The sequence below is a fragment of the Rutidosis leptorrhynchoides genome, chromosome 9, assembly GCF_046630445.1.
Source record: "Rutidosis leptorrhynchoides isolate AG116_Rl617_1_P2 chromosome 9, CSIRO_AGI_Rlap_v1, whole genome shotgun sequence".
In the NCBI taxonomy this organism is placed as follows: domain Eukaryota; kingdom Viridiplantae; phylum Streptophyta; class Magnoliopsida; order Asterales; family Asteraceae; genus Rutidosis; species Rutidosis leptorrhynchoides.
This window is the reverse complement of record NC_092341.1, coordinates 9,536,091-9,551,871: the sequence shown is the minus strand read 5'-3', so window position 1 is coordinate 9,551,871 and position 15,781 is coordinate 9,536,091.

The following is a 15,781-nucleotide window of genomic DNA, read 5'->3' as shown; positions in this document are numbered from 1 at the left end:
CCACTTGTGATCTTGCTCAAGGGACTTTATACATTGCGCTAAAGGTGAATTATGCTAATTGACAATCAAGACCGGGTCGGGGTGGTTGATCACTTGGTAGTTAAAGTGAAAGACGATCATCGGGGCCCAAAATAATCATTAAACATTCCATCCTCCATTACAATCTTATTGCACTCAATCCGTAATTAAGTAACATCGCTAATTAAGGATTGATCACCTAGATGTCACATTTGATGAAACTCCTCCACCACCTAAGACTAAACCTTTAAAGGATGATGATGTGATAGAACAAGATGCTATAGAAATAATGCCAACTCAAATCGAGTCCAATGACACAAATGAGGATGGATCTCATTTATAACCAAGTAAGGATAACTTAGCATCCTCAATTGATCTTAAACATGTTAAGGATCATCCTATAGATCAAGTCATAGGAGACATCAATACTAGAACCACTAGGTCACAAGCATTCAACCTAATTGCTAACTATACTTTTATCTCCCAAATAGAACCCAAAAATATTAAGGAAGCCCTATTAGATGAAAGTTGGGTAGAAGCTATGCAAGAGGAATTAAATCAATTCCAAAGGAGCGATGTATGGGATTTGGTTCCTTTACCTAGTGAGAGCAATATCATAGGTACAAAATGGGTCTATAGAAACAAACTAGATGAAGATGGCAATGTAGTTAGAAATAAAGCTAGACTAGTTGCACAAGGATATAGCCAACAAGAGGAAATTGATTATGATGAAACATTTTCTCCCGTCGCTAGGCTAGAGTCAATAAGAATTGTAAAAACCCTGATTTTCCGTTACTTCCGTTAACCACCCGTTAGTTTATTTAACGACGATTATTTGACGTTATATGTTTATATGCAATAAATGTGTACTTGATCCTTGGTGGGTTGCAATAATTAATGCGGGTTGATATTAATTCAAATATATATATATTTCAGATAAAGAAATACGATAAAAATGATACGATTTTGATAATGGCTTTTTGAACAACGAACGCTCGGGTTTATTTTAATAATTAAATTATTAATTATTAACTTTTTAAAAATATTTAATTTATTGGGTTTTTAATAAATTAAACGATTGGTTGTGTTTTAACGATTTGGATTAGCATTCCGGGCCTTCGGTACGACTAAACGACATTTGAAACGGACCACGAGTACAAGGAATTGGACAGCACGAGCCCGGGCACTCCCCTTGGGCCCCATCGGCCAAAACCCAACCCCCCACCCCTTTAATTTCTAATTTGGGCTTATTTGGTACTTGTAGTGTGCTTAGGGCCTAATTATAATTAGCTAGAAAAATAAAACACTGCACATTATTTTCCCTAACCCTAAAGAAGTCGATCCCTCCCTCCTCCTGGCTCCCTCCTGCGTCGACCAACAACCCTCACACAACACCATTAATTTTTGCTCAATCAAATAAACCTTCAACACGAAAGTTGCAATTCTCGATCTCCTCTACGCGTTGATATAATTCTTTTCTTGATCTAAGGTATATTTACATGAACCCTAATATTAGAAAAATAATTTTTAATAAAGTTTCATAGTTATGTTTTCAATTGCTCAAGTCTATACGCGTACGTGTTAATTGTTATCGTTATTTTGATTGTTTGATGCGCTAGGGTTTAAAAACGAATTTGTTTATGCATGATTAGAAAATTAAGTTTTTCAAATGTTAACTATTATGTTATATTCAGATTCCTTGTGAAAAACTATTGAGTTTAGGCTTTGGATTCGCTTGATTTCTGTAAGACATTGTTTCTATTTCAGCCTCTTTCAGTTGATTGGGACACCATCCAGATTTGGGGGACGCCGTCCAGCACTGAAGAGGGGGACGCCGTCCAGATTTTGGGACGCCGTCCAAAGTGTCTGACGGGCCAGCTGTTTTATTTAGTTTTAAAAAGGGGTATTTTGGTAAATTCACTTGGGTGTCGGTTTGGAGCCTTCAAAGCTGATCCATTGATCATTGTGGATCACATTTCACCCACACAAACACTCTCTTCAAACCCTAGTGAGAGAAACTCACTTTTAGTGAGAGAGAGCTTGATTTGGAGAAGAAGGAGTCGGATTCTCACCAAAGCTCGAGTTTTAAAGTTATTCATCTCGTTCACGGCTACGTTGTGGTAGTATTGGTAAGTCAAACTCCGAATTTCATTTGTTAGATTTGATATTCAAGTTAGGGTTTGAGCTTGATTTGTTGTGAAACCCTCTTAGATGATGAAATGGGTTTATGGTGACTAGTTATTCTTGTCACTTGGCGGGTTTTGGGTTGGTTGATGATTTGGCCTTGATTAGGCTTTGATCTTGAGTTTAATCACTAGGTTTAGTGATTATGGAAGTGTTGGAACACTTTTGGGTGTGTTTGGTTGACTAATTTTGAAATGGATCAAAATTAGGGTTTGGTGTCAAATTGGGCAAGACTAGTTTTTAACACTTGTGTTCGGGTTTAATTGGCATATTAGGACCATTCTCACTTATGTTAGTGATTATTGGTTAGTTTGGACGCGGTTTGGTGCTTGGAAGTGCAATGGGTCGAAATTGCACTCTAAGTGTTTTGTTGTGTTTGTGATAATGGAATAGGTACATTCCATCGGTGATTTGCAGATTATTCGGTAGCATTCATTAAGGCGACAAGGTGAGTGTTAATATCCTATGTACATATGTATGTGTAGGATGGGTGCGGGTCGGGTGAAGTGGTTTTCGGTTATAGAGCTCACTTCACATATAGGTGGATTTGATGGACTTGCGTATAGGTCCAATTGGCACGGTTGTGCGTTTTGGTTGACCACCTTTGGCGAGGTGCACACTTTGTGTGTACGTTATCACTTATGCTTGTGATGTGGATTATACAACCCCAATGGCGAAGGGTTAGTATTGAGTTGTGATTGGAGAAGTGGATCACGTGTGGATGCGGATTCACGATGACGAGTGTAGTTTCATTCATCTTATTGAGAAAGTGAGTCTCGTGTAGTTCGGATTCACGATGACACGTGTAGTTCGGTCATCTTATTGAGGTAGTGATCTCGTGTGGTTGCGGATTCACTAAGGCTCGTGTAGTTCGGCTAACCTCGATGTTGTTGTGGTATTGAAGATAGTAATCTCGTGTGGATGTGGATCTATTAAGGCTCGTGTAGTTCGGCCAATCTTCATTTTGGTATTTGGTTTCGGTATACGGGTTAAGGGGTTAACCTTGGGTAGTTTACGCCTTGTTGTATATTGTTGTGTTATTGTGATGTAGCTAACCCTTTGGGTGTAGCTTATTGGCATTGTTCACATCGTCGTTGGTGAACTTACTTTATTGTTGATGTTATTAGCTTGTTGCTTAGTGATCGTACGGTATGCTTAGCTTAGCTTGCCTTTATGCTTGGATGCTCCGGTATGCGTTATTTGATTACTTATGTGGCATGTCCATTTTATGCATATATATGTATGTAGTATATTCTCACTCACTAAGCTTTAGCTTACCCTCTCGTTGTTTACCCTTTTATAGATTTGCATGGATGCGGTGGCTCGGTAAGCGTGGGGACTAGTGGGCTTGCGTAGTTGCTTAGAAGACGTGCTTTTGAATTTGATTAGGATTGGGTAGCGTATCCCCAATCACCATGCTCGGTCTTCGTTTTTGTGTTAAACTTATATGGCCGAAAACTCGTAATTTTGTACGAAAGTTGTAAAACGACCGATGTGGGCCCGGTGTCGTAAAACTCAGTTTTATTGTGGAAAACTCTTAGTTTTAATTATTATAACATATTGTGAAAGTGTTTTGGTTTAAAAGTGTCGAGAAGCGGGTTTTTCGCCCGCGTAACTTTGATAAACTGATCAGGAATTTTTAGTACATTTGGACGTCGTCCCAGATGGCTGGACGCCATCCCAGATGGCTGGACGCCATCCTGGTCTTCACAACTGGACGCCGTCCAGATAACTGGACGCCGTCCAGATGAACTGTCTCACAAAATTTTTTTATGGCACGTTTTTGGATGGATAACGGGTTGGGTAGTTACAAGTGGTATCAGAGTATGGTCTAAGGGATTTAGGTGACTTGAGATAGGTGCCTAGACTTAGACTTTTGTGGGTGCTTAATTTGTTGCGGGACTTGTAGGGGTACAGGTCAGAATAGGTTGTAGTTAGTGCCTTGTTTGTAGGTGGACTAACGTTTATATTAGTAATGCGGATATTATTAATATATTATTGTGTTGTGATAATAATTCTTGCGTGTGCTTGTATCGTGTAGAATTGTCGTTGTGTTGGTTATATCATCGAGCGAGGCGGTCGTTGTACTAACGAGTTGAGACGACGTGTGTGCGTAATAAGGACTTGCAAACCTTATTACGGGTGCAAATCGTGTCTAACAAGTGATGTACGACGAGTGTTGAGCAAGATGGGGCGGTGTTATGCGTGTTGTTTTATACGTTCGTGGACTAATCGTTTTGCATCCTTTAGAATAACGACGCGAAACGAGATTGAGAAGAATGACGAGGAGTTTAACTCTAGAGTTGTGGCCGCCGTTGCGGAGCAAATGAGTGTGTTTCGAGAAGAAATGGATAGGAGGTATTCCGAATTTCGAAATAGTGGTGAAATGGAGCATTGTCTTAAGAGCTTCATGAGGACTAAACCTCCGATGTATGACGGGAAACCGGATCCTTTGGTTAGCACAACATGGATCTTAGATGTCGAAAGGTGTTTTTGCACTATTGAATGCCCTCCTGAGAAAAAGACAAGACTCACTACTAGTTTGTTGCGGGGTAGGGCGAAGGATTGGTTGGATGGTAAGATTGATCTTGTCGGTGGTGAACCGTTTATGGCGTTATCATGGGACGAGTTTAAGAGGGAATTCTTCGAGGAGTTTCGGACTTCGGCCGACTTGTCGGAATTGCGTAATGAGTTGCGAAATTTGCAACAGGGTTCTATGGAATTGAATACTCTCAAGACGACATTTATGGCGAAGGCTCGTTTTTGCCCGGAGTATTTAGGGAATGATCGTTTGTTGATGGAGGATTTCTATCGAACCTTGAATGATGACTTGAAGAATAAGATTAGCCGGGGTTACGCGAAATCGTTTGCGGAATTATTCGCCGTGGCTAGAGGTTTAAAGTCGTATTCACGATCGAAGATGAGTGAACCTTCGAGTGAGAGAAGCGTTGTTTCTTATGGTGCTCCAAGTAAGAGGACTAAGGGTCTGAGTGTGAGCACAGGTGGTACACGGACGGGTATATCAGATTCTAGTGCGTCTATGTGTTACAATTGTGGCGTGAGGGGTCACAAGTCTTGGGAATGTTCGGTACCAAAGGGTGATGGCATGGTGTGCTTCCATTGCCAAGAAGAAGGACATCGTAATTTAGAATGTCCCGAGTTAGCGAGGACGGGTGCGGCAAGGAGACGTTAAGGTACGTTTCATTTTAATAAATATGTCCTTTGATTATTTATTATGTGCCGTTAGAGTTTGAGTTTGTTAAATGCATTGTGTTGTGCATGTTATATTGTTAAGGGTGACGTTCCTAATGGAGGTACCCTATGGTGATGATTTAATTATTGGGCGAAGTGCGTAAGAATTGGTGCAACCAAGCATTCCTTAGTATTTGGAAAATGTTTCTACCAATCCATGGAAATGGGTTTTAGTGTTCAGTTGTTAAGCGCGTGTTCGCTTTTGTGTTGAAGTTGATGAACCATGAGGTTCGACGGGTGGGATGAAACCCGAGAAATCGAGTGTTGATCTCGATGTATGTTGGTAAAGGAGTCTACGTAACGTGACATTAGGTGCCTCTTTCATACCTACTAGTGTGGTGTTCGACTCCGATTATGTTGCGGTTACTTTGTACTTAGGGTACTGAAGTGAAACCCTTAGGTACATGAGTGACTCGGTGAAATTGGACAAACTATAGCAATTGGATGACTGCGAGGGTAGAGTTTGTGTAATTTGTGGTACACTTTTCGTTCGAAGTGTTTAAGGATAGGTTAAGATCCTTCGTGACCTTATGGTTGGAGCAAGATGTGGTGATGGGTCGTGTGAACCCAATTGTTAGTAAAGTCTACCTTTGGTAGCATTGTACGGTTGTACGAGATGTGGTTATGGAACGTAGTTCCAAGTGGGGGAGTTACACTCCCACACGAGGAGGTTTTAGTGTGAGATTTCGGATGACGCTTTTAGTAGATCCGAAACTTGTGTGGGGACCTAGTTTTGGTTGATTTGTGGTAGAGTACAATTTCGGTTAAATTGTACTTATGGTTTTGGATGTAAATTATCGCCGAGGTGATAATGTGGTAATCTCGTTGAGAGATAATGGACGTGTTTGACGAGCAAGGTGAAATCCCTCGGCTAAGGGATGTGTGTGTCGGATTCTCTTCTAGAGAATTATTGTTTTGTGCCTATGTTCGATGTAGGTGGTTCTTGCTCGATTGTGTGAATGGTTAGTGGTATCCGTTAGGATTCACTATGGCGTAGCAGAGCGCGATGTTACGTTATTCGTTGTATGAGGCCAAAAGGGCGTTGATTGGTGAAGCATGACCGTTGACGTGGTCCGCTGACTTCATCATGGGAGTAATGTTATATCGGTATGGTATAACTTTATCGGGAAATTCGAGTACCAATGGGGAATGGGAGTACCATTCCTGTGTTGAGATTTGGGAAGTGGATCGCGTGTAGTTCGGATTCACAAATGACACGTGTGGATGCGGTCATTATATTGTGGAAGTGAGTCTCGTGTAGTTCGAATTCACAAATGACTCGTGTGGTTGCGGTCATTGTATTGTGGAAGTGAGTCTCGTGTAGTTTGGATTCACAAATGACTCGTGTGGATACGGTCATTATTTTGAGGAAGTGAGTCTCGTGTAGTTCGGATTCACAAATGACACGTGTGGATTCGGTCATTCTTTTGGGATAGTGACTCTCGTGTAGTTCGGATTCACTAAGGCGCGTGTAGTTCGGCCAATCCCGATTGTTGTGCGGTGAAGGTAGTGAGTCACGTGTGGTATGCGGATTCACTAAGGCTCGTGTAGTTTTCGGCCAGCCTTCATGTTATTTGATGTGTGATCTATCGGTTGTTTTATACATCGATGGTGGGGTCGTAAGGACCATGTTGTGTGATCTATCGGTTGTTTTATGCACCGATGGTGGGGTCGTAAGGACCATGTTGTGTGATTTATCGGTTGTTCTATACAACGATGGTGGGGTTGTGAGGACCATGTTGTGGGATTAGTGATGCGATAGCCGTGTTTCGCTCACATGTTGTTACGGGTGTGACAATAGTCGATTTTGTACACTTTGGGATCTAGCATTGCCATAGTTGTTTTGGGCGCTATCAGTTTTAGCCGTTTGCTTAGGATGTTACGATAGTTGCGTATTGGTCGTATTGCGCACTACATGGGATGTTAAGTGGTAAATGTTATCCTTAAGGGTTCGCTTTTGTTCGGTCTTTGTCGGTTTAGATGGTTGACCTTATGTTGGTATGTGGTTACTTTAGCATTGCACTTGGTAAGGGTATGCTAAAGGGTTGATATCTCGGTTCAAGATTGTTTAAGTTTTCCCAACGTGAGGGAATGAGTAAGGTTTTAGTGCTCGGATTGTGATTTAATAAATCGCGGGTGACGATTTTAGTTGTTAAAATGATTCATTGGGAAGAGTTGCTTAGGAAAGTCGGATTAGGACTTATGTTCGAGGACCGTGGAGTGTGGTCCATTCGGTTAGGTAGCGCAGATCGCGAGGACGCGATCATGTTTAAGTGGGGGAGAGTTGTAAGACCCTGTTTCTGTTTCAGCCTCTTTCAGTTGATTGGGACGCCGTCCAGATTTGGGGGACGCCGTCCAGCAGTGAAGAGTGGGACGCCGTCCAGATTTTGGGATGTCGTCCAAAGTGTCTGACGGGCCAGCTGTTTTATTTAGTTTTAAAAAGGGGTATTTTGATAAATTCACTTGGGTGTCGGTTTAGAGCCTTCAAAGCTGATCCATTGATCATTGTGGATCACATTTCACCCACACAAACACTCTCTTCAAACCCTAGTGAGAGAAACTCACTTTTAGTGAGAGAGAGCTTGATTTGGAGAAGAAGGAGTCGGATTCTCACCAAAGCTCGGGTTTTAAAGTTGTTCATCTCGTTCACGGCTACGTTGTGGTAGTAATGGTAAGTCAAACTCCGAATTTCATTTGTTAGATTTGATATTCAAGTTAGGGTTTGAGCTTGATTTGTTGTGAAACCCTCTTAGATGATGAAATGGGTTTATGGTGACTAGTTATTCTTGTCACTTGGCGGGTTTTGGGTTGGTTGACGATTTGGCCTTGATTAGGCTTTGATCTTGAGTTTAATCACTAGGTTTAGTGATTATGGAAGTGTTGGAACACTTTTGGGTGTGTTTGGTTGACTAATTTTGAAATGGGTCAAAATTAGGGTTTGGTGTCAAATTGGGCAAGATGAGTGTTTAACACTTGTGTTCGGGTTTAGTTGGCATATTAGGACCATTCTCACTTGTGTTAGTGATTATTGGTTAGTTTGGACGCTGTTTGGTGCTTGGAAGTGCAATGGGTCAAAATTGCACTAAGTGTTGATTTGAGTTGGTTTGTAAATCCACTCTAAGTGTTTTGTTGTGTTTGTGATAATGGAATAGGTACATTCCATCGGTAAGTTGCGGATTATTCGGTAGCATTCATCAAGGCGACAAGGTGAGTGTTAATATCCTATGTACATATGTATGTGTAGGATGGGTGCGGGTCAGGTGAAGTGGTTTTCGGTTATAGAGCTCACTTCACATATAGGTGGATTTGATGGACTTGCGTATAGGTTCAATTGGCACGATTGTGCATTTTGGTTCACCACTTTTGGCGAGGTGCACACTTTGTGTGTACGTTATCACTTATGCTTGTGATGTAGATTATACAACCCCAATGGCGAAGGGTTAGTATTGAGGTTTGATTGGAGAAGTGGATCACGTGTGGATGCGGATTCACGATGACGCGTGTAGTTTCGGTCATCTTATTGAGAAAGTGAGTCTCGTGTAGTTCGGATTCACGATGACACGTGTAGTTCGATCATCTTATTGAGGTAGTGATCTCGTGTGGTTGCGGATTCACTAAGGCTCGTGTAGTTTCGGCTAACCTCGATGTTGTTGTGGTATTGAAGATAGTAATCTCGTGTGGATGCGGATCTACTAAGACTCGTGTAGTTCAGCCAATCTTCATTTTGGTATTTGGTTTCGGTATACGGGTTAAGGGGTTAACCTTGGGCGGATTACGCCTTGTTGTATATTGTTGTGTTATTGTGATGTAGCTAACCCTCTGGGTGTAGCTTATTGGCGTTGTTCACATCGTCGTTGGTGAACTTGCTTTATTGTTGATGTTATTAGCTTGTTGCTTAGTGATCATACGGTATGCTTAGCTTAGCTTTCCTTTATGCTTGGATGCTCCAGTATGCGTTATTTGCTTACTTATGTGGCGTGTCCATTTTATGCATATATATGTATGTAGTATATTCTCACTCACTAAGTTTTAGCTTACCTCTCGTTGTTTACCTTTTTATAGATTTGCATGGATGCGGTGGCTCGGTAAGCGTGGGGACTAGTGGGCTTGCGTAGTTGCTTAGAAGACGTGCTTTTGGATTTGATTAGGATTGGGTAGCGTATCCCCAATCACCATGCTCGGTCTTCGTTTTTGTGCTAAACTTATATGGTCGAAAACTCGTAATTTTGTACGAAAGTCGTAAAACGGCCGATGTGGGCCCGGTGTCGTAAAACTCGGTTTTATTGTGAAAAACTCTTAGTTTTAATTATGATAACATATTGTGAAAGTGTTATGGTTTAAATGTATCGGGAAACAGGTTTTTCACCCACGTAACTTTGACAAACTGATCAGGAATTTTTAGTACATTTGGACGCCGTCCCAGATGGCTGGACGCCGTCCTGGTCTTCACAACTGGACGCCGTCCAAATAACTAGACGCCGTCCAGATGAACTGCCTCACAAATTTTTTTTATGGCACGTTTTTGGATGGTTAACGGGTTGGGTCGTTACAATTTCGTTTCCGGATGATAAAGTTATGCTTAATTGAAATTAACGTTGTGTTTTCGTGATTGATCAGAAATCTGGATTTGATAGACCATGAATTGGCATGTGAAACTTATACCACTGGAAATTTAATTTAAAAACACTCAATTTAGACTAGGATATCATGTCGTTTGCTTATGTATAACCCGAGATATGCTTGAATTAGTGTAAAAGTAGTTTTATACAGCACTTGCATGAAAATAACCTTGTATGATAAAATGTGTTAACTTCTTTGATTAACTCTTTGAAAATTTGAAATGTACACAAAAAGTACTTCATCTTTCATGTATATATCATAGGCTAATTGTATCTAGATCTTCGGATAATCGAATGCGAATGTGACTAGCTAAACTAGAATCGAAACTGTAAATTGCTCACTGTTTTATACTCTGTAGATTGTGTTTATTGAATGATCATGTAAGCTTTTGGAATATGAATTTTAACATGATATGTGACTTATTGTTAGTTTATTTCAATCTCTTAAACCTTATTCATTGGGCACAATAGAGCCGTACTTTATGTGGATTCTGATTTGAGCTGAAAAACTGAACATCCAACTTTCATAAGTAAACTGTACAAATTGGCTAAACAAAATTTAGTAGATTTTTGATATGTGTTACTTTGACTTGTCCTTGAACTATTTCCACTGGTATTGTATCAATTTCATGTTCCTAGCTCCGGTTATAGCCAAAACGAAATCAGTGCGCGGTCAGAAACTAACTTGGGAAACCCCAAATGTACCCCTTCTGATTCCTGACTTTTAATTATCCTATGAGTCCCTGGTCAGACTTTTTGGAATTGATTTTAAGTATATTTATGATCTGGAGTTTTCCATGTTTACGTGAATTTTTTACTATGAGATATTGTGCTAAGTATGCTACGTGGTCATGAACTTTGTGCACAACGATAAACTGAAATTGTGAAAATGATCATTCATAACCTGAAACGTATTGTTTGACTTAGGTTGGACATGTTGACCAACATTTGACATGAACCTATTGATGTTGACTTTAGTTGACTGCTTTGACCAGGTTTGACTTTCGGTTTGACTTCAGTTGACTTTGTTTGACTTGCATGATATAGTTGACTTTTACTTTGAAACGCGTCGAGTCGAGCAATAAGACAACTGATACTATGAAACCACCCTTATTTAAGATACCTATATTGACCGACCTAAATACGTATACTTAGGTTGCATTATTCAGCTGTAAACCGTACAAGTTTTGTCTGTCATCCGAGCTTTATTCAAAGGTGAGTCTCCATTACCACTTTTTACATGTTTTCAGGGATGAGAATACACGCTATTATACTTACTTTATCAAATGCTTTTTTATTGACATGAGTACTATATATGTATATTGAGTTTGTTCAAAAGCCTCTAGCTTGAATACTTTTAATACCATCGGTGTAAGCACAATTTAGATGGACGGATCCGTTAGGTTGACAACCTCACCCGCTATAATAACTGTGGTGCATTTATTTTGAACATTAGATACACTCGAAAAAGTGTATAATATTTTAGGAGGTAAAGGCGGGTATAGTGGCTTTTATACTCGGGTCATTGCTAGTATTCAGGTGCTCATATTATGCAAACGTTTTTACGACTTGGTGTTGTACTTGTAAAATCTCGTGGTCAAGGATATTTAAACTATTTTTCTGACAACTGTTTTTCAGATGCTATACAACGTTATGTAAAACTGTGGTTTACGAACAAAATAAGATAAAACTTTACATGGTATTGTTTACAGATATTCGAAACTTGACATAGTAGTGTCAACAAACTTTTGGAACGAGAAACGGTGTTGTCTAAAAACTGTAACATTAAACTTTGGTGGTCTTCCACTAATAAACGTTTTCGAAATGTTATTTCTTAAACATACTGTATTGTTTACCTAAAACCTGTAGATTCACTCAACATTATTGTTGATCCGTTTTGCGTGTTTTATTCTCATGTATTAATTGCTTCAGCTGTAGAATATTGTTGTTACATAGAAGTCAAGCCAAGCACTGGGACCAGCGTTAACATTCCGTTAAAGGGATTTTGACAGGGTCTTACATATGGTATCAGAGCTGTGGCTATAGGGAACTAGGATACATTAGTGTGTCTAACCGTAGGGCGCATTAGTGAAGTCTAGTCTATAGTCGTGTGTCTTGGACGACTTTTATACACCATACCTGCACTATTTGCTTCACAATGCTACATGTAGGGCTACACATTACACCACATACATATACGCCTTATACCATACAACATGGACTTGGATTAAATATACTATATCACGAAACACATACGTACACACGAAGCCAGATTTAACTAAATTAAGTTGACTATGCCATCTTGAACTTATGGAATGATGTCGAATGGAAATGTGAGATAGCGTAATGTAAAGACCGGGATTTCATTACGGTAACTCATATAGAAGTTCCGACATCACAAAATAAGGAATTGGGGCCGAGTCAAGTAGGTTACTGGGTAAACAACATTTAGAAAACAAATCGTGCAATCTTAAATGTGAGTAGAAACTTACACTGTGCAAATTAATTGTATTATAACTTGTAATCTTGACACAACTCATCACTGCTCGACACTCCCTGCCACCACCGATCACTACTTGTCACTACAAGGACACTACTTGAACACACTCTTCATTTCATACCACTATTCAGTACTATTTATTGCTGTTAACTACTACTCAACACCGCCTCTCACTGCTAGTCACGACTGAACACTACTTCTCACTGCTTGTCATTACTAAATACTACTTACTACTACCCCTTGCTACTTGCTACTACTCAATACTACTCATTACTACTTACCACTACTAAGTACTACTCGTCACTACTCACACCTCCACGTTTTACTGCTCGCTACTGTGCATCACAACTCATTTCTGATACGTCTTTAGAGGAGGAATTCCTGATAACAACCCGCACAATGCGTAGTAGATATTGTTCACTCGATTACCAACTTACCTATCATTCAGCCACCCGCCGTCCATGATTTTGTTTTCCAACACGAGCCTACCGACTGATGACCATTATGCCTTATTGGGTGCATTAGAGTACATGTGCATATACTTATGATGCGAGCATACTATCTAACAATTTATACGTCACTACTATCATCACTTCTTATCACAACCCATCGTTACTTATCGCTAACGCCATCACTCATTGCTACTAGTAATACTACCCATTACCATATCCCTCCTCATTTTGTTCCAACGTATTATTCATAAGCGACAATCATTTTCATTATACCCACAAACTTTACCAACCAACTTTGAACACATCGACACGAACTACACTTCATCTGTTCCCGCAAGACACACGCCTGGGAGTTTGTACCAACCCTTTTCGAAAAATATCAGATTTTATTTGAGTTGCCATACACCTTGTTCATTTTCGTTTTCCAATGGAACTCGTCACGTTCTCATTCATTAACCATAATGTTTATATATGCTGTCAACACCGGTGCTGAGAGAAGCCTTACGCTAGAGAAGTTTGGTCGCAACGTTTATAACCCTGTACCTTCCTTAGACAATGTGTACTCTATATAACTATTAAACTAGAAAGTTTTAACCTCGTGGTTGAAATAAACTGGTTATCTGATGATACAACTGAGGCAGCTATGACCTGAAGGCTATTCAAATTCCTTTCACCAACGATAATGGTGTACGGAGAGGAGATCAGTACACCGTCAATTTACACTAATTACTCGAAGGTCCAGAAGTACATGAGATGAGAATGTCTCGTAAATCTGGCACATGTGAGTAAAGATGAATCGACATTAAGAGACCCGAATATTTCCCGACTATTAGAGAATGTCCTAGGGTTACACGTCCACCCCACCGTGAAGTCGAATTTTGGATTGATTTGGTGCCAGCAGCTGCACCTGTTACGCGTACAATATACGGACTTGCACCTTTAGAACTACAAGAACTTCCCGTGGTGAAGAACATCAGAGTTGTAATGCCCTAATTTGTAACCGGTACTAGAACGTGGGTCACATGGCCATAAATTTCCGAGTTGGAACTCCGGTCTTGTTTGTCAAAAAGAAGGATGGATCGATGAGATTGTGTATCGACCACAGAGAATTGAACAAGTTGACAATCAAGAATCGGTATCTGCTACAGAGGATTGATGACTTATTTGATCAGCTGCAGGGATCTAGTTGTCATTCAAAGATTGATTTGAGATCCGGGTATCACCAATTGAGAGTCAAAGAAGCCGATGTCCCGAAGACGGCGTTTAGAACACGTTATGGACATTATGATTTTACAGTGATGCCGTTTGGTTTGAAGAACGCACCAGCAGTGTTCATGGACCTCATAAACCGTGGGTGTGAGGCATACCTAGATAAATTCGTCATTGTGTTTATTGATGATATATTGGTGTACTCCAAGAACAATGAAGAGCACGAACAGCATCTACCTTCGATATTGGCCATGCTTAGAAAAGAGCAGTTGTATGCAGAGTTCTCTAAGTGTGACTTTTGGTTACTAGAGGTACAATTTCTTGGCCATGTTGTAGGGGCCAATGGAATGCAGGTCGACCCAGCAAAGATTGAATCGGTTAAGAATTGGGAGACTCCAAAGACGCTAACGCAGATTCGGCAATATTTGGGTCTGGTTGGTTATTACAGGAGATTTATTGAAGGATTCTCTAAGGTTGCCCGACCATTAACCGCATTGACTCATAAGGGCAAGAGGTATGAATGGTCAGAACCGCAAGAGACTGCATTTCAATTATTGAAAGAGAAGTTAACAACTGCACCAGTATTATCTCTACCCGAGGGAGGTGAAGATTTTGTTGTTTATTGTGATGCCTCACGTCAAGGAATGGGTTGCGTGCTTATGCAACGAAACAAGGTTATTACTTATGGAGCGCGACAGTTAAAGATTCACGAGCAGAACTACACTATGCACGACCTTGAACTAGGAGCTGTTGTCCTTGCACATAAAATGTGGAGACACTACCTGTATGGAACCCAGTTTACTATCTTCACCATCCATAAGAGTTTACAGCACATATTCGACCAGAAGCATCTCAACATGATACAACGACGTTGGATGGAACTACTTAACGATTATAACTGCGAAGTTCAATACCATCCGGGCAAGGCGAATGTTGTGGCGGATGCTTTGAGCAGAAAAGAGCGAGATAAACCTCTTAGGGATAAACCTCTTAGGGTTAAAGCTCTTAACATAGTTGTCCGTACGAATCTCACATCGCAAATCCGTGAAGCACAACGAGAAGCCGTGAAGCAAGAAAATGTCGATGTTGAATTTCTCAGAGGAATGGATAAGAAATTTGACATCAAAGAGGACGGAACACGGTACTTTGCTAATCGAATTTGGGTACCAAAGTTTGGTGGATTGAGAGAACTAGTGTTGGAGGAACCACACAAGTCAAGGTACTCAATTCATCCGGGATCAGATAAAATGTATCAAGATTTGAAGGCATTTTATTGGTGGCCAAATTTGAAAGCTGACATTGCTACCTATGTCGGAAAGTGCTTGACTTGCGCTAAAGTCAAGGCGGAGCATCAGAAGCCATCAGGATTATTAACTCAACCAGAGATTCCTCAGTGGAAGTGGGAAGGTATTACCATGGACTTCATCACGAAACTGCCGAGAACAGCGGGAGGTTACGATACTATTTGGGTTATCGTGGATCGTCTCACAAAGTCTGCACACTTCTTACCGATAAGAGAAACTGATAAAATGGAGAAGTTGGCTCAG